The 19,194-nt window shown below is 48.4% G+C and overlaps 1 protein-coding gene and 1 non-coding gene across 4 annotated transcripts in view; one reads left to right on the top strand and one right to left on the bottom strand.

The window, feature by feature from the left end:
• LOC119455825 (neogenin) overlaps positions 1-19,194 on the bottom strand; it is a 303,156-nt gene that overhangs the window by 245,413 nt on the left and 38,549 nt on the right. The window lies entirely within an intron of this gene.
• Trnak-uuu (transfer RNA lysine (anticodon UUU)) lies at positions 9,896-9,968 on the top strand. Its single transcript has one exon. It is a non-coding gene; the product is annotated as a tRNA-Lys (tRNA).

Raw genomic sequence — 19,194 nt, 5'->3', positions numbered from 1 at the left:
GTCCCCATCCTTGTAAATAAGCTTGGCAGAAACATGGCCTCCCGAGATTTGCGCGCGCCGGCTTGTAGAAGTACTGCACCCTAGAGGGCGCCCTTATAGCACTCAAGACACGCGCCGATCGAGCCTGCACTGTCGGAAATATACACTGCGCTGTGGACCAAATTGCGCATGTTCAGCAAATTATAACGAACACATCAGCACGCAATCTCTCACATCTCTCACGTAAAAAAAAAGAGTGAAATAAATAAAGACAAGAATAATGCCCAACATCTCCTCACGCGCGGTCCCTGTATACATATAGCCTATAGGCCGCGCTTTCCACTGCGATAACGAAATCACTTCCGTCATTTATGACTCCCCAAACGTATACAACGGCAAGCCGTGCACGTAACGTGCGCGGAGAAATCGTCGTTACTGAAGTTTCCCGCAATAAATTTCGCGCAATAAATCCAGTCCGCTTCGAACAAACGTGGCGCGCAAGCACTCCGCACAGTATATAGGAACCCACTTTGGCTTTGCCGAAATACACAAAGGAAAGTGTTGCAGAACCCTCGAGACGGGCATGCAAAGCGCGTGCTTCTAAACGCGTATATAACGACGTTTTCAAATCAGCGCGAAGCTGCGCTCGCGAACGGCACGTGGCGCGCGCGCCACCGTCGCCACCTGAAAGAAGTTTCCCGGTTTCCCACATTTCCGAAAGCACCGCGCTCGCGCAATTCTCCTCGCGGTTAGAAAAAACCTCGGAAAGCGAGCGCGCGCCCCCGAAGAAGTTGCCAGGGCAAGAAACAAACAAACACGCGAACACGCGAACAAAACTTGCGAGCGCACGATATATACTATATACGCAAGATTCGCCTCACGCGGAGAATTCCCGCACGCGCCACGCCCCTTATCCCTTCACTGCCGCAACCTCCCACATTCTCCCATCTCACACATTCTTCCTTTTATTCCTATACCTCTCGCTTTTGTATGCCCGTCTTGCAACGGCGGCTTTGCGCTTTCTCGCGAGCCACTTTCCGCCGCCCGCCCCCCCGTTCGTAATACTATTCACACCGCGTACGAACGCGCGTCAGGAAGTGAAACACGCTACTGCGCAGGCTTGCAACGTAGTGAAACCCGCCGTCTCGCGCCGCAAGAGGTAACTTGGCGGCGCTATACCCTTATGCGACTCCTCTCCGGGTTTCCCTTCGTCGTCCCATCCTTCTAGGGAGCGGGATCCCTTTGGCTCCCAAATCACACGCTCGGCAGGATCCTCGTGTAGCAGAAATTGCGAGCACACGTCCCTTTATCTGTACGCTCCCTCTTGGCTAAAGAGAGCGCACTGTCGAGAATGCGAGAGTCACCACGCGTGCTTCTCTCGCCTCGCCCAACGCATGCTCTCGTGGATAGCGAAACGTAGAAAGGGCGAAATAGGGGACGGCAAACCCGCGTTAACTGTCCACGACTCGCACGGACACGGGTTTCAAGACGTTTTCGAGGATGAGAGAACAAGAACCTCGCTTCTTGGTTTTCTCTTGGGCTTTCTTCGAGAAGCAGCAGCCCACATGGGCGCAGCTCTGTTGCCGAGAACCTAAAAGAAAACCCCCTTCCGGGCTTCTTTCTGTACATCAGGCATTACACTTCCACGCTCTACCTCACTTAATAGCGTGCAGCGCTGTGTAACTTACGGCTGGCGTCAGCCCCTAATACTGAACTTACAAACTGCGCTCATCAAGGTATGTCGTGCACGATTGTCGGTATATAAAGGCTAGTGCACCGAAATTGCTTCACGGGAAACGTGGATTCGGCCACCGCAAAACTCTATCATAGAGCGGATAGAGGAATCAATCTGTGCCACCAATAACCGCACCAAGGAAGCCAACCTCACTTTAACGCCTCCTCTCAGCGTATATCGTTAAAACAAAAAAAAAAGGATGAAAGATGAAAGAAAACGTAGAACACTTGGCTAGTCGGTGCGCGCTGTAAAAAGCAGGACAACAAAGAAACATGAAGAGGTGGCTTACTTCGCATTAGTTCACCATTTCCAAGAAGCTATGGCCCAGTAGAGGCACACGAAACATTCGTAGGGCAGCAAGACAAAAGTGGTTACAGTAAAAGAGACTGTAAGTCACTTTACTGTACGCTTTTATCCTTGCTGCTCAGCGTGTATCCCTGGTTCTTGGTATAATTATTAATACTGCCTGCTTCTTTTTTTTTCTGGGAGTAAATTAGTTAGCATCAATGGCGTTATGGCTTTGTTTTTAAACGGGAAAAGAATCAACCTTCCAACTACAAGCAGTCTCGACAGCCTCCGTCAGCAGAGCGCGACACTCGCGCATCCAATTCATGTCTGTCGTGCATTAGGTCCTGCTCTGCAGGGCACCAGACGCTCGCAGTGAAGCATCTCTATTCGATCGCAGGAGCTCGCCGCGTCACCCGGCCATTTTCCGGCTCGACACAACGTCACACAGCATCGCCAACCGTCGCACGCTCATTCGTAGCGTTCCCAGTGCTGCATGGTTTTATTAAGTCACGGGCACAAAAGCAGGCTACCGCGGCACAGGCCCGGCGCTGTATTGCACGCGCCAGTTGAGCGCTGAAATGAGAGGCCGCCGAACGGACGACTGAACCGGGCACGAAGAGAACCGCCATGTTTCTTTCTCTCCGTGTGCCACGCACCGCCTCTCTGTGGCATCCCTATGCCATCGCAGGATTTCTTTTTCTTTTTTTTGCCTTCTAGACTTCAGTGAAGACTTCCATTTCACCACGGCAAGTGAGAGACAAGAGCGGCGCAAGCAGGCTCTTTTGGGTGTTGCAAGCTCGGCTAAGATTTATTCAGGTTCCCCGGCCTTTAAGGCTTGCTGCAGTTTTCCTCTACCGTTGGTGTAACCAAGTTATGATGCAAGACGGCGCGGGCGAAGTAGAAAGAAAAATACGACAAAGAAGTCAGTTCGAGCACGAAACCACCTCTTATCTGTTCTGCTAGAATGGAGATCGTCTTAAGTGCGCTACAGCGACGAAAAAAAAAAAGAAAGAGGCAGCAGCGAAGATAGCTAAGAGGATAGAAACACGGGCGGTCAAGGGCGACGGACGTCAAAGGAAGAACTGGGTCCGTTTTGCAAGGACCCGGGTTTACTTAAACAAACCAAGAAAGGCCGGGGGTATTCGAGCGCCCGGAGGACGCGTCGTTGCATGGGAGAGATAAGGGTGCCGTCAACTGGACGACACGAAGAAAGAAAAAGGGTTTATATATAATGAGATGTAGGTGGCACATAACGGAAACCACAATTTTCTTTAACTCTTTTTTTTTACCAATAAAAGCTTTCATTTCATACGTGTGCCACGTACGTATTCTTTCTATAGAAAACAACCGAACCTATTGAAATTTTTATATATACAACCAGTAAAAAGGTGGAGCAGTAAGAGTGGTAGTATAAGGCGCGAACACTCATGACCCCCTCCCACCGAAAAAAAGAAAGAAGAGAATAAGAGAACAATCACTTTACAGCGCCCCATACGAACAACGTACGTATAGACCCGCGAAAAGGAGACGGTCGGACCAGCAGAAACATCGGGAAAGCAAAAAAAAAAAAAAAAAAGTAAGTAAGTAAAAGGAATAAATGCGTAAAAGAAGACCAGCCGCCCCGGGCGCTTCCTATCTAGACTCCTTTGAGCCGGAGTCATGGCAGCGAATCTCGAATGCTCAAGGGCTGTTTACATAAGTAGCAAAGGGGAGAACGAGTCCCTTCGAGCGAAAGAAACCCCCGGACTCAGTGGTGGTTGGAAAGATACTATGTGTACAAGGACGACGACGACTGCGCTATGGGTCTGAGCCACCGAGCGAGGAGAGGCTCTTAACAAGTCTCTGGACAAGAAGAAAGAGGGCGAGGAGGAGCTTGTACTCGGTTTCTTTCTCCGGTTCCGGTGCCTTGTCCGAGACGCTGTTGCGTCATGCATGCGCGAAAAAGGCCCGCACAGACGCTGATGCTGCAGGAAAAGGGATGTGCGGTGCCACAGGGAGTGACAGTGTATAGCAGCCTTAGGGTTGGGCCCTTTAGGCTAATAGATCTTCTCCGTGATGTTCCAAGTGGTGGGCCGCGGGCGAGTCGGTTCGTATGCTTTCGACACGCTTTCGCAAGGAACGGAACGAAACGTACGGAAGGGAACGTCTAAACCAGCTTCCCGAGGGAATCTCTACCCTTTACGCAACTAGACGATCCATTAAGGTGTGTCTCGCCATCAACAGTGCGTGCAATGTTCATGATTTTGTTTTAAATAAATGTTATTCTCTCTCTCTCTCTCTCTCTCTCTCTCTCTCTCTCTCTCTCTTTATTCTTTTTTACAATCGCTCCAGCTCTTCTTCTTATTCGTTTCTCTCTAGAGTCTTATTGCTAAGGACATAGTCTTGTGCCTTTATGAGGACATTCGTTCGTACGTTCTCGACCTTATCCGTCGCAACAAAAAAAAAATGGGCAATCACGAGTGAACAGATATAGACGATTTACAGAGCCGTAAGTAAACGTTGAAAGCTCCACTCTTCTCGCAAATCGACATTAGCATACTTCCCGACTGATAACCGCAATGCTAGGGTTAATTGCGCAAATGCGCAAATGGTGGTGCGTTTTCAGAGCATTTGCTCTGACCAATGTGACCGGAGGTAATACCGGGCCACCCTCGCCCGAGTCCACCCGTGAGACAACGTAAGCAGGAGGAAATAAGGCTTTCCAAGCTCTCAGAGTGTAAGAGTACCAGATATTCGTTGAGGAGAAGTTTAAGTTACCACACCCCGTTCGTGAAAAAATTACGTAATTCGGATACTTACGTATTTCTCAGATTCCTATGTTGTTAAGCAAATTACCGTTATTCTGTTTCAGAGATTCTAAATTCAAGAGATGAATAATGCAGTATAAAAATAAAGTTATGAAAGACTTATCTTTAGGTCCTCAGTTAAATTAAAACTAACATTTGCTATTGTTTCATCTCAGTTTTTTTACCTTTTTGATTTGATCCTTATATTTAGGGGGTTTTATCAGCACTTTTTCTTGCATTGTACAACGTGAAGCCTGAGAAACCCTAGCTGCAGTAAAGTAACTTGAATCGCTTATCAAAACTAACTTGAATCGCTGTTTCTTTGAGATACGTGTATATATTGTCACTGCTCACTGTTTGCCAATATCTCCCGTAGAATAATGTTTGTTTTAACTGTGTCTGCTACTGCCCTTTTCTGCTACTGCAATGGTGGCGTGGTTCTGTGAGCCACTACTCTTCCTTTTACCATGCCACGTAAGGCAATTTGTTGTAATTTTCTTAAATAAATGAACGGAGTATGAACGAACGAATAATGTCCTTTCAAAGCTTTGCCGCATTTTACCCCCACCACAAAGAGATGCTTGACGCGGGAAGCTGAGTTAAACAGAGGAAGGCAATTATTGAACGGCCTCTTGCAAGCATGCATGTCGAAGGCAAACGATGCGTACCCAGTGCCCTCCTCTACTTATACCAAGTGACGTGTATATGTCGAATGCGAGTCATTGGTCTTATGAAATGGAAAACAGTCATCCACCCGAAAGTGTACCATGATGCTACAAAGGAAATTCATACGGGCTCCTCTAAAAGAGGAACACTTATTACGGCCCCCTATCGAAGAAAAAAACTTAAAAATCCGACCTGTCCCGTATTCAATAAGCCCATACAAACACATGGGGGGTCCATACAAAAACCCGTATGTTCCCGCATATCATACGAGGCGCATGTCACATCCGTATATGAACAAAGCATGTATGGGGATACGCAGGTTTTTATATGAGATTTTCATATGTTCATATATTGGATATGTGAATTACGGTGTATATGCATATGCAAATACGATGTTCTTTTTTTGCATGAGGGTGCCCATATCATATATGGGAACATACGGGTTGTTAACTTGGTATAGGGGATCTCCATGTGTGATCATGTGATTATTGAATATCGGCATATAGCTTCCTTCGACAAGTTGAGGAACCCTCCACTTTCCGTGTTTCCACAGAGCTTGCGCATTTTCTCGCGGAATCGTTAAGACCTTTACGAGCAGTATAACTAATAATTTGCTTAATACCAGCGTTGAAAATACTTTTTTTTTTTGTTCTGCATCGTGGTTGCGCACATACCAAAGAGTGGATGGCAGCCGTGTATCGAGCCTCTCTTTCGGCAGGCCGCGCTCTTCGGCCACGAAAAGCGGCGACGCGCGTATAACACGCTTCCAGATGCATCGACAAACACCGCTTACCTGTAAAGAGAAAAAAAAAAACATGGTTTGATCAGAACGCGAAATCTTCAGATTTATTTCACATTGACCTTACGCTTGAAATTCAAAATCCCCTCTACACTGGATACACCCAGAGCCTTTGAAACGCTCATTCGCCGTCTGCGGCTCGGTACTGCCGTGCACAAAACATCTTCTACAAAACATTTCGAGAGCTTATAGTCCGGAATGCACTTGTGGCCACGCGGATGAGGATCTGCAGCATCTTCTGTTAGAATTTCCACGACACGACACACACAGACAACGTTGAGCACGTGATTTAGTGGCATTAGACCACAGGTCCTTCAGCCTCAGGAAGATATTGTCCTTGGCCAACATATTCATTGCAAAGGCGAGCGTTAATGGCCCTCCAAAAATTTCTAGAAGCTAACAATATTCTCGAAAACTATTGAAAAGAGTGTTTAACTGTGATAAGCTCACTCTATATGGGATTTTATTATTTTACCCGATTTTGGCCAATTCAGCGCCTGGGCTCATGTACCTTCATTTGAATCTATAATCCGTGCTTTCTTATGAGCCCTGATTTTAGTGCAGTTACGTGGCCGGACTTTGTGTTTACTTTAGTGTACCTATGCGACTGAACTTTGTGTTGCTGTGTTTCTGAGTTGACTTTCAGCTTTAGTGAGGCATTAGTGTACTTATGTGACTGGACTTTGTGTTATTGTGATTTGGAGTCGACTTTTCGGTTTAATGCGAGTAGGTTTTCTTTTTTTTTTTTTTCTTATCTCTATGTGAAAAGGAGTAGCTGGTGCCAATTAAAGGCGACATCTCCTAACTACCGTATGATAAAAAAGAAGGAAAGAAACGTTCGTCTCAGAGAGAACATCAAGCAGCACCTCAAGTATACACTAGTGTTTGTTTGTTTGTTTGTTTGTTTGTTTGTTTGTTTGTTTGTTTGTTTGTTTGTTTGTTTGTTTGTTTGTTTGTTTGTTTGTTTAGCCATACTCTTCAACCATGGATTGGCAGAACAAAGCATTAAACAAAATAGTAGGTACAAAGCAAAGCTACACAAGAAAGCCCCCTGCCCCTCACTAAGCCAAATTGACAAAATAAAGTTGTTTCCTCCTCCTCCTCGTGCCCCATCTCCGCCTGCGCAGATGGTTCGGTTCGCACCTGCGGCAAGTTATTTTTACATTCGCTTTTATTTACATTAACCTCATCATTTCTACATTCCTATAAGCATGACATTTAACTTCCCCTATGCTTTATCTGGCTTCATTGTGTGTCATTTAGTATGACCGAAGCAATCGAGGCATTCACTCTGCGTTCACTAAAGGTGCTAGAGTGGTAAAGCGATTTATTCACTTCAAGGAGCTTACTATAAAGGCTACCAAAATCAAAATGACTTCATCATCATCAGCAGCAACAGCTGCATGTCCACTGCATGACGAAGGTCTCTCTCAGCGATACCAAACGTACCCTTGTATTGAGTCACCTGACTCCAGGCTAGGGCTGCAAAACTCAATATGACCACACAACGTCGTTCTCTATACAGTCCACGACTGTGCTTGCCTAATGTGTCGGCATCCATTCTGGAACTCGAACCGACCACGTGTTATCGGCACTGCGCATTACATGGCCTGCCCAGCTTCATTTCTTCCTCTCAATCTCAACCACAGATTATCGGCTGCCTCCGCTTTCTGTCTAATCCACGCCGCTGTCTACCTGTCTCTTAGCGTTACGCCGATCATTTTTTTTTCGCTCCTTCGCTCGTTGCGTGGCCCTTATAAAAGCAAACTGACATATACGCTCGCACAATTCTTGATATCAAAACACACTGGAATGAGTATCTCAGTGCGAGGGGTAGGTTCATAAGATATGGAGCGACTTCAACCTCTGTATATGACAGCTCGCCGCGTGCAGCGAGCGATTAATCGTGTATACGCCGCTCTATCACTGAGCCATCGACGCGCGCCGATATCAACGGAGGGGGCGGGCAGTCATGAATACGACTGATACGTTGCTCGCGCTCCTTCGGCGGGGCTCGCACACCCCTGCCTCGCACAATGGTCGTTCCTGGTGGGCGTGTCCACCTTCCTCTTCTACCGCCGCGCTTCGCAACTGAGTCCGCGAGCTGCTACAGTCGACGAGCCCCAATGCGCCGCGTTCTTCGTCCATAGTTTACATATACGATGAGAACCGTGCGCGCGGACAGAAGAGGCTCACAATGCAGTCAGTCAGCGGCGGTGATCGTATCGGAGGCGGAGCTCGCCGTTGTCTCGAGCGCGCGCGTGCAATGGGCCTAGAACTGGTTCACTGCTTGTGCACGTTGTAATTATATAGGCGCGCGCGTATATATGCATATATATATATATATATATATATGCACATATATATATATATATATATATATATATATATACCTTCCCTCTTGCGAGGGCCTCGTAGTGCGCCCGTATACTATATACACAATTGCGATATATGCACCACGGAGGAAGTATATATATACCTTCCCTCTTGCGAGGGCCTCGTAGTGCGCCCGTATACTATATACACAATTGCGATATATGCACCACGGAGGAAGTCGCGAGGCGCGCGTTACAGCCCCCCCCCCCCCCCCCGGGTAAATGCAGCTATATAACTACCTACACATATACTCTACAACGGGGACGAGCGCGCTCGGCTTCGGCCCGATTTGTATCGCGCTCGAGAGGCTGCCTTCTCATATATACGGCGCTCATCTGGGTCCCGAACGCCACGGAGGCTCTCAGCCGTCTCATTTAAAAGAAGCTCGCACGTGAATCCGAGTCACACAGAATGCATGAACCCTGGCACTGTATACCGAGCGGCGTTTGTATAACACCAGAAACACGTGGCACAAACAAAGCACCATTTACAGCGGCCGCGACCGAGCTTTCCTCCGAGTGAAACTTGAACGGGAAGGAGCCAAGCAGATACATGTTTTACGCTTGATTATACTTAATTGAAGTTTCAGTGAGCGAACTTGGACGTAACGGTACGCTAAATCGCCTCTATCACCGAAATGAAGCGGCTGACAGCAGTGTCCCGCACACCGGTGAACGTGGCCCTAAATTTTCTCGCGATCGCGCCTTTTCACAGAGAGACCCCCTAAGTCTCCGCGGGACAGAAAGCAGGTGCACATGTGTCGATCTTCAATGTCAGCGCCGCTTGCCACTCGTTCGCTGCGATCTACTGCATGCACAGACAACGTTGGCCGTGCAACGAGCAAATCAACGCGTTAAAGGACGACGTGACATCGGCAGCGACTTCACCACCACCCTGCGAGACGACACGAATGTCTTGCTCGCAGAACACTATATATATATAGTTGAAAGAGGGTGGTGGACGCGCCTATATATCGAGAGGCCGCTAGCGAATACAGATAAGGCTCGCGGGAATCCCCGTTCAACGCGACGGAGAGAACAAGCTATATAAGCGCGAACAGTAACATACAAACTGACAGTAGAGATAGCGGGCATAAAATGCGTGAAGCCCGTCGAAGAGAAAAATGAGAAGGCATGCGCGCCGGCCCTGAAGAACAGCTGCGTGCGGGGCGCCCGCGGCGTGACGGAACGAACAGCAGAGCGTAAATGTCATCGCGGGGAGAGGCCACTTGCATCGGTCGTTCTTCGAGGAACGACGCTATCAGCTGCCCGGGTAGCTCAGTCGGTAGAGCGTTAGGCTTTTAACCTAACGGTCCAGGGTTCGAGCCCCTGCTCGGGCGGGCATGCTTTTTGGTTCATTTTCCTTTTTTTTTTTTTTTCGATTCACTTAATGAATATTACAATGACGAAGCGGAGTAGCGATTCTAATGTCAGTTAATGCTTTTGCTAACCTGTGTCATTTATCTTTTTTTTTTTTCACTTCTCGGCGACTGAAACATCAAACCATAGCCTCCCATATACGAGGATATATGATCAAACGCTCGTATCGAGCACAGTGTGTCTCGTGCATGTACTGCTTCAGTTTCGTATTTGCGGCAATACATAATTACACGTTGTGAATGCTCACAAGTAGCGTACACGACGTGAAGCGGAATCGCTAACACGCGCCCGGCAACAAAAGAAGCAGACGGCATTCTAAGGCTATGTATGAATGTCTCGCTTTACTCATGCATAATAATTGTATAACGAAGCTGTACAGTGATATGCGGTATCATCATTAATGCAACGCCCTCACCCCAGTACTCGCTATACCCCTTGAGGCGTGTTTCGCGGTGCACGGGAGTAATAACCCTTCGCGCAGCGTATACACTCTGAGAACAGTCTACACACTCTGGGGCGTAGCTTTGTCACACAACAATAACCGTAATCTATGTCGGGTGCCTTTCCTTTCTTTAACGCTGCGCACGCGGTATTTTAAACGACACGCGCGTTAGCAGCTTGACACACCATTCTTGGCAGAACACGAAAAGGATAACAAGGCATAGCCTGTGCTTTTTTATGATCTGTCTCCCTCCGTTCTCTGTTTTCCTAGTATAAAACTTGCTTCGCTACTGGCAAGCTTTATTTGTATATTTTTGTCCAGAGCAAAAGAGAAAGAACGTAAAAGCAAATTAGCAGATAACGAAAAAAAAAAAGAGAAAGAGCGTTGCTCTAAACCAAACACGAGGCAAGTGCATATATATAAAGCGTCAACACTCGCGACGGGTGTCACATAACGCAGGTCGCTAAAGGGGCAGGACACCGTCGGCACCGACGTTGCCCCGCTTAAATGCGATGCCTGGCGCTGTCACGCCGAGACTGGTCTCTAAATAAGGCGGCCAGCAGGAGAAGAGGCGACGCCAAGCACTCGCGAGACTCCTTCACCCTCGATTGACTGCCTGCTTCGCGTCCAAATATGGCGCTGCCCGAAAGGGGTGTACACACACACACACACACACACACACACGCACGCACACACACACACACACACACACACACACACACACACACACACACACACACACACACACACACGCACACACACACGCACACACACACCCGCGCGCACACAGATCCAAAGGCAAAGTCGCTAGAAACGGATCAGAAAAGAAAGAAAAAAAAAAGAACAGCCAAGAAAAGATAGATTACTTCCGGCGGCGCTAGAAAGAAGCCACCGCGAGCAAACAAGGTGTGTGCGCAAAAAAAAAAATAATAATAATAAAGTAAGGCGCCGCAGAGGATGCAAGCACACACACGCGCGCACACACACACTCACGCGCGTCTCTGTTCAACGGAGCTCAGCGTCGTGTATTTTCTGCCTCACCACACGCACCGCGGGATGCCGGCGGCGAGTGAGCACACGAAACGCGAGCGAATCTCCCTGATCATGCACGCGCACAAACACACACGCGCGCACGTGGTTCTCCCTCGCAAGACCGACTGCGAACGACGACGAAAAAAACTGCGACGACAACGACTCGCTCCTCATCCGGAGGGCTGCCACGATCAAGTCGCGCGCGCGGAGCGCCACACAAACAACGCGCCAGTCCGTCTCCTTACTTCACGGCCAGGCCAGGTTCGATGGCACCGGCGTCGAAAGCGCGCCCGCGGAAGCGGAAGTCGGCTTCGCCGCACGACCGCGGGCACAGGAGTCGCACTTTGTGCCTGCGTGCGAGTTTCAGTTTGTGCACAGAGCCGTTGTTGTGCGAGCTGCGCTCGCGCACACAAACGCGAGCTGAGTGTGCAACAGCAGGGGCCTTTTTAAAGAAAATTTGGGGGGGGGGGGGGGGGGGAAGGCAGGTCGTGAGTGACAGCCACGCTCGCAACCTGCGTGCGGCGCAACGCATGATCGGAGACAGCGCTCGCCTTTGTGCTCGGCCCGCACGGACTGACGTCGCGTCTCGGAACGCTAGCGTTTGCGAGATTATGTATACTACTATAAACCGCGCGTGTACACGACACGCGAGTCACGAGCCTACGGAGAACAGAGCTAGCGACATATTTACGGCCGCGACCGGCGCGCGTTGAGAGCATGGCATCGTGTGACACAGGCCAACCCCACTTCTCCATCTTCTATACAAGCCAACAGTGCAGTTTCTAAAAGTTGACTGCTCGTAGCGACAAAGCGACGGCTGCGGTTGGCTGGTTTTGAGAACTTAGCGATGTACCAAACTAGTCGCACGCACCACAGTTTTTCGAAATGTGCAAGTCGTGCTTATTAGAGAACGTGCGGTCGGTAAACAATGACTGTCGCGAGCACTTGTGGCTCGTCGTTCCGTGCATAGACTGCCTGTCGCTAAGTTTATTGGGCTGAAACGCTTGCGGCTATAGCTCGGGCATATTGCCGTATGCGGCAGTGTTAGGTGCTCTCGGTGGTGGGCTGGTTTCAGAGAACAGACACTTCCACGCACCAGCAACCGCTGCGCTGGTAAATCAGGAGAATCGCTATACCATCATTCGGCAACACAAGTCGGTCGAGAGAGTTTTCGCCCACGAACATTTACAATTGGCAGTCGCAGAAAGTCGCATGCAGAAACGGAAAACGGCTCTAACAAAAGAAGACTAAATGCTTGAAAGCACCTACACGTTATGCGAAGTTCTGCAAGCGGATTTCCCCACAAACCTCGAACGGCCTAATGGAGATGGTGGACCTTACGCTCTAACCTTCGGTAACGCTGCGTGCCCAGTGTCAAAACCAACGAAGGGAGTGCGTCGAAAACGGTGGGCACCTGTCTGTGCCTGTAGCTGTGCTTTTTCACCGGCCTGAGACACGAGGTTCGCCCCCTTGATCGGCTCACACAAGATGTGCAGAGAAGCGCACTTGCGGAATTTTGCCTCATTTCGTAAATAACGTACGTACACGTTGAAGAGAAAAGAAGAAAACGCCGCGCTTATGACTGGCAAAAAATATTCAGAGAATGATAATAACACTTCAGAAAAGCAATCCGGAACTACGCAAAAACCGCATACGTCACTAAATGTCCGATATCAAGAGAAAACATGGCACTGTCTAAGCAAATGTAGGTCCTCCCTACGAAACGGTGGCAATTTGTCGTTCTATAGCCGCTAGACAGCTCCTGCCTTCAAATATGGGCGCATTCGAGATTACTCGTTAATAAGATACAATATGATTCGCGGGTTTCATGATTCCGAGAGGCCATAATCATAAATGTGTTTTACCCCCGCGCGAAGCGTCACCTTAGGACACCGAAGCTATGCGGGAAATTTTGTTTGAAGTGATCCAGGCGCAAACTCGGCGGTTAAAAAAAGAAAACAAAGGCAGAAAAGAAACACTGCAAGCCTTCGATTCAGTAAGCTTTTCAGCGCCTCTCATTAGATATATGCAGCGCATATTGTGTATGCACGAAGCTCTGAATGACACGACATGCATAAGAGCATGCACCTACACTCTGCTGCACAATAATTCGGCACAGCAGCTAATGTCATTCATACAGATTCATGAGCAACCTAACGCGAATACACTCGCCCGCCGGAAAATGCAGTGAAAAGAGCGTGTAGTTAGACCTTAATTTCGGGCAGCGCTTTCCGTATACTCGTGGTATGTTTTTCACTCTTCTCACAGCGCTTTCAGAGGGGCGTTCGCGACGTGTTTTTAATGCGAAGCATTTCTTGGCGAACATTTGCCACTTTCACAGTATCTATCTATCTATCTAGCCATGCATGTTCTTCATGCATGTCATTCATGCCATTCATGAAAGTCATAGCACGTATGTCATGACATGAATGTCATGTATATAGGTCATGTAGGTCATGAAACAGTCGCCTAAAATGACAATGAACCAGCGAAAATAGATGAGCACTCAAAAACCACTGGAATGGCTTCGGACGTGGGCACTAAGTGAAGGAAACACTAAAGGATAGTGGTAGAAGTTATCGTCATGAGCATGACTAAGCAAAAATGACAATGACTCAGCGAAAAAGGATTAACACTCAAAAACGACTCGAATGGGTTCGGACGTGGGTACTAAGTGAAGGAAACACTAAAGGATGATGGTAGAAGTCATAGTCATGACCATGACTGAGCAAAAAATGACAATTATTCAGCGAAAAAAGATTAACACTCAAAAACCACTGAAATGGGTTTTGATGTGGATACCATGTGAAGGAAACACTAAATGATTATGGTAGAAGTCATAGTAATGAGCATGACTCAGCAAAAATGACAACGACTCAGAAAAAAGATTAACACTAAAGAACCGATGGTATGGGTTCGGATGTGGTACTAAGTGAAGGAAAAGGCTAAATGTTGATGGTCGAAGTCATAGTCACGAGCATGACTATGGCTTTCGCCTTAAGGTCTCTTAAGCCGGCGCAGCAGGTACTGCGGTACGCTGACGCTAAATAAGGCAAAAAACACGGCTTCACAACCTGCTGACCCGGTATTGCGCCTTCACTCTGAACGTGAATATCCAGAGAGAGATAGAGAAATTTATTTCCAGAAATGCAGAAACGTCGGTCAAGTTGTATCTTGCTCTGACCAGCTTACTCTACACTACGAACGAAAAGTAGAGACAGATATAGTGACGATGAAGAGAAGGAAGTGCGGATAGACACAGCTACACAACGTTGCGGCCACACCAAAGTCATGTGTCAAGTTGTTAATAAAAAAAAAAAAGGCTAGGTCAGCCCTTATAATCACGGTTGCGTCGTTTGTATCAGGTAGGCCGAGGACATGGGTGAAATAATATACGCGCAATACGTCGAAGCAGTCTAAACAGATGCGCAGCGTCGGCGAGCTTACACTCTAAACGAAGAGAGCGCTCGCGCTGTCTTGGCTGGCATACGCGCCCGCAAAACACTGCCTCCTCTTGCCGAGCCAGGCATGCGGCGGCGGCAACTTCCGACGAGGAGCAAGATGAGACCACGGATACGACTCCGCGTCCCAGGTCCGCGCTTGGACGCCTCCCGTGCCCCAAGACGCGCCTCCGTCGCTCGCACATCCGGTGCCGCTCTGCACGCGACAAGCCGCACTGCTCACACGCGATCCTGGAGAGAAGCCAAAGGAGCCGCCGCTTAATTAGGAATATACGGGCGCAAGCACGCGCGCGCGCGCGACTGCTTGCACAGAGAGAGAGCGAGGAACGCGCGGCCGCGGGAAGCAGCTCGCGACGGGGACACGTCGCCTCAACACAAACTCACTCGGAATACGCTCTTCTCGTCTGCCGAGATTCAAATCGGCAGCGTTATTTCGATCTATACGGCTGAAATACGACAGGTTTATCGCGTTTAAACGGCATGCCGCGTATAATCAAACTGCGCAACTGTCGGCGATTGGACGTTTTGCTCACGTGTGCGCAAGACCGCGATGACTCATCCTAAATGACTACTGCGCTGCCCCCAGGAGACTATATATATATATGGGCCAGACATCGCCAGACATTCAACGCGCCCTAAACGATTCGCTCGCACGTAGGAGCTGCGCTCGGCAAGGTCGCTGCGCCCGGGCTGTACCTACTAGCAATTGTAAAGTCGCGTCCAGGCATCTGAGCGCTTGTAGCGACAAACAGTCTGTCGCATGCTTCATATTGGTTTTGTGAGACCCTCCAGCAGTTAATATTGGATTGTTCTGCCTTCTCTTAATGCGTAAGCATTCTTACGCGACTCACCCAGGAAATCTGTCCGTCGGTGTGTCTGTCCGCCTGTTACGTGTAACACGATACTCTCCATAAAAAAACACAATAAATTCGAAAGGAAGAACGTTAACGGTGGTGAGTTTCGAACCTACGACCCACGCTCCGAAGCCGAATGTGTTACCTACTGGGCAAAATTTTTTTCCCCCCATAAGTATCAGGATCCATTAGGATCCATTAGCAGGAAACTCTTCCAAAGTATATTTTTAGACGCACACATTTACATTGCATTAAGACCTTAGCCTAAAGGATATGAAGCAAGGTTAAGGAATTTCACAGCTCAATCTGCATGTTGAACTTGCCCGCAACGTTATTTTGATACACTTGAAAAAATTGCAACTTAACCAGAACAAGCATGTGGGTTTTTGAAGGTAGCACACGTTAGCGGCGGCAGCATTCATTTGGATCCATAGACGAGCGATCAATGTTCCATGTTAATGAATAACCATTCTGTGGCGAGTACCCAATGAAAATCTGTCCCTCACGCGAAAAGCGTAATGTCTTGTATCTACACAAAAATACGTAACTTGCGAAGTTATGGCATTAAATTGTTACAATCGTGTAAGTGTAGATGATTGGTAGCTTTTTAAGCGATAACAAGCAATCGGAACAATAAAGAAAAACTGATCAAAGACAGTACCCATAGGGATGAATAGGGCACCACAGAAAATGCATGGGGAAGCATGGGTGGGCCAACTGAAATTTCTAGGTGGGGCAGCTGGAAATTTGGGGCTGGGTCATCTTGAAATTTGGTGGTGGATCAACTTGAAATGTGGGGGTGGGCAAACTTACATTTGGGGGCGTGCGAATGAAAAAAAAATTGGGGATGTGCAAAGGAAAACTTGGGGTTGTGCCAACGAAAATTGGGGATGGGACAACTTGAAATTTGGGGGTATGCTTAAGCATACATAGGTAACTCCAGGGGAGTTCCTGCATAGCATTTTTTTTTTCATAAGCAGCTGCCATCGCACGTCATTAGCTCAAGCTATAGTAGGTGACAATCTAAGAATTACAACCAAGCTCCACCCACAAAAATGTAGCGCAACTGCTCTTCAACTCGGTAAGAAAGTTAACCATCTGGAGACAAAAAGATAAACGCTCACAGAAACACTGCTCACTATAATGTGTATTCAGCCTGCCCTGAAGTTTGCTCATTGCAGTGTGCAAGTGACTGCGGGGGAAACTTAGGAAGAACATGGCAGCCGGATTGAGCGCCGCCCAATGAGATCGTCAGCGGTGCTTCAAAGGTTGGCGCTACTTAAACAAAAAAAAAATGTCTAGGAACTTTAGCTGAAACTATAGTCGATGACAACCGAAGAATTACAACCAAGCTCCGCCCACAAAAATCTAGCGCAACTGCACTTCACATCGGAAATAGAGCTGTATCAGCTGGAGTCCGCTCACAGGTTAATTACTTTTGCCGGCCAATGTAAATGCTAGGCTGAACAACCACGCTTGCAACAGGTGAATATATCTGAACCATATAAATTTCTTGTATACCGGCGGTACAAAACAAATGTCAAAGGAGAACAGTTTCTATGAAGGCCTTGTTGAAAGATTTGGTGATGATGGAAGAAAAGCCATCTTTAGGACCACAGGTAGAGCCGACTTGGAGCCTTGTAGACATCAGGAAAAAAAAAAGGTTTTCCCAAAATTTAATACCAAACGCGCCACATCCCCCATGCGTTTCGGCGGTCGCGGGATGCGCTTTCCGTTGGGGCGTTCCTTCACCGTCCGAAATGCCGCCGATCTGTGAGGGCTCATGCGGTTCGCGTCGCGCCATAAGCAGTCAATGATTTGATAAGGATGGTAAGGAGTGATGAGGGGTCATATGGCTTTCATCACGGTTTATAATGGTTCTACGCGGATGAATAAGGTGCTAAAGAGCGATAAGGGCTTAATTATAATGGTCGGATCAAGTCCGATAAGGTTGATAAGGACCGATAGGGGTTGATAAGAGTCGAATCACGTCCGATAATGTTTATAAGGATCGGATCAATTGCGATAAAGTTGATAACGACCGATAAGGGTTGATAAGGGTCGGATCGAGTCCGATAAGGTTGATAACAATTACCGTTAAGGGTCGATAACGGTTTATAGTGGTCGGATCAAGTTTGATAAGATTGATAATGACGCCGGGCTGCGTGGAGATGAGCAAGTGGCACAATGCTTACGCATACTTGGACAACTCCAGTGGAATTTCCGGATAATTTTTTTTTCTTCTTTTGTAGAGCGTGCGTCGCTTTTGAGAGAGTATATATCGGCTGATTCGTCTGCCGAGTACCACCCTTGATGGATATCAGAGCCCCGGTGGCCGCGAGTTTATCGCCTTCGTGGGCTCCGACACGCACTACACGTTTCGGAGTTAGCTCTCGCGCGTGCCGAGTGGGCCGCATAATTTTGATAGACGTTGCACATATATGACCGCATAGGTTTTCGTTCCTCCCTTCAGTTAAGTGGAGCCTTCCTGCGCGAATCAAACTCACCCTCGCCCTTTGCTCGCTCCCCCTCCCCGACATCTTCCGCGCCGAACAGCGAATCTGGAGTACACACAGACAAAACAAAGGGCAAGCCATTTTCCTTTCAGACTCATCACTGTTCGGCCGCGCACGCACCCATTTACTGCTCACCGACGTCACGCACAAGTGGTTACCGAACACTTAACCACACTTCAGCGGTCAACGAGCAGGCCAGGAAAATGACGAGAAAGTAAACGAGGCGTGTGCCTTAGGGGAAGTGGCGAAGGAAGGGGAGGGAGGGGGGCGGTTACGTTAAAGGCGCGACCATAACTCCGCGGGCACGTCCTTCATCGTTCAAGGGAAGTGGGGTTGTCTAGAGTAAAAAGCGGGCGGGATGCACGCCCGTCGTCGCTCGGCAGCCGACCGCCATCCCCTCGCGAGCACTCTGCAATCATCTCGAAACTAGTGCACGTTGTCCCGCACTCCGCGGGTCGCAACAGTTCTGAGCAGTATGCGCAGGAACGGACTGGTATAGCAGTCGTGCCAGGGGGTCACTTTGATCAAACTGTACGAAAACGCACGCGCAGCAGTGCATGAGCCCGCAGCTCCCTGTCACGGCCAGACAACTGAAAGTCATCTGGTGTCGGTACGTGCGCTGATTTATGCGTGATACGTACTGGGCGATCCACTTTATTTTGTCTTCTCTTTATGCGCTGAAAGCGATCGTAAATTTCACACAGAGACAGAACCTCAGTATCTTCCTCATCTCAAGAATGGGCTGACGATGGCTTCTCTGTCTGGCTCGCCAGACAGTGTGTCGGCAAGCGCGCAAGTGGGAATGTGGCTGCCGTACCAGCTCTATAACTGGACAATGCACATACCTCGCAAGTGTTAGCAATAACACTTTCATAAGAAGC

This window comes from Dermacentor silvarum, chromosome 6 (genome assembly GCF_013339745.2).
Source record: "Dermacentor silvarum isolate Dsil-2018 chromosome 6, BIME_Dsil_1.4, whole genome shotgun sequence".
In the NCBI taxonomy this organism is placed as follows: Eukaryota; Metazoa; Arthropoda; class Arachnida; order Ixodida; family Ixodidae; genus Dermacentor; species Dermacentor silvarum.
Note: the sequence above shows the minus strand (reverse complement) of the source record. Positions and strands in the feature narration are given on the sequence as shown.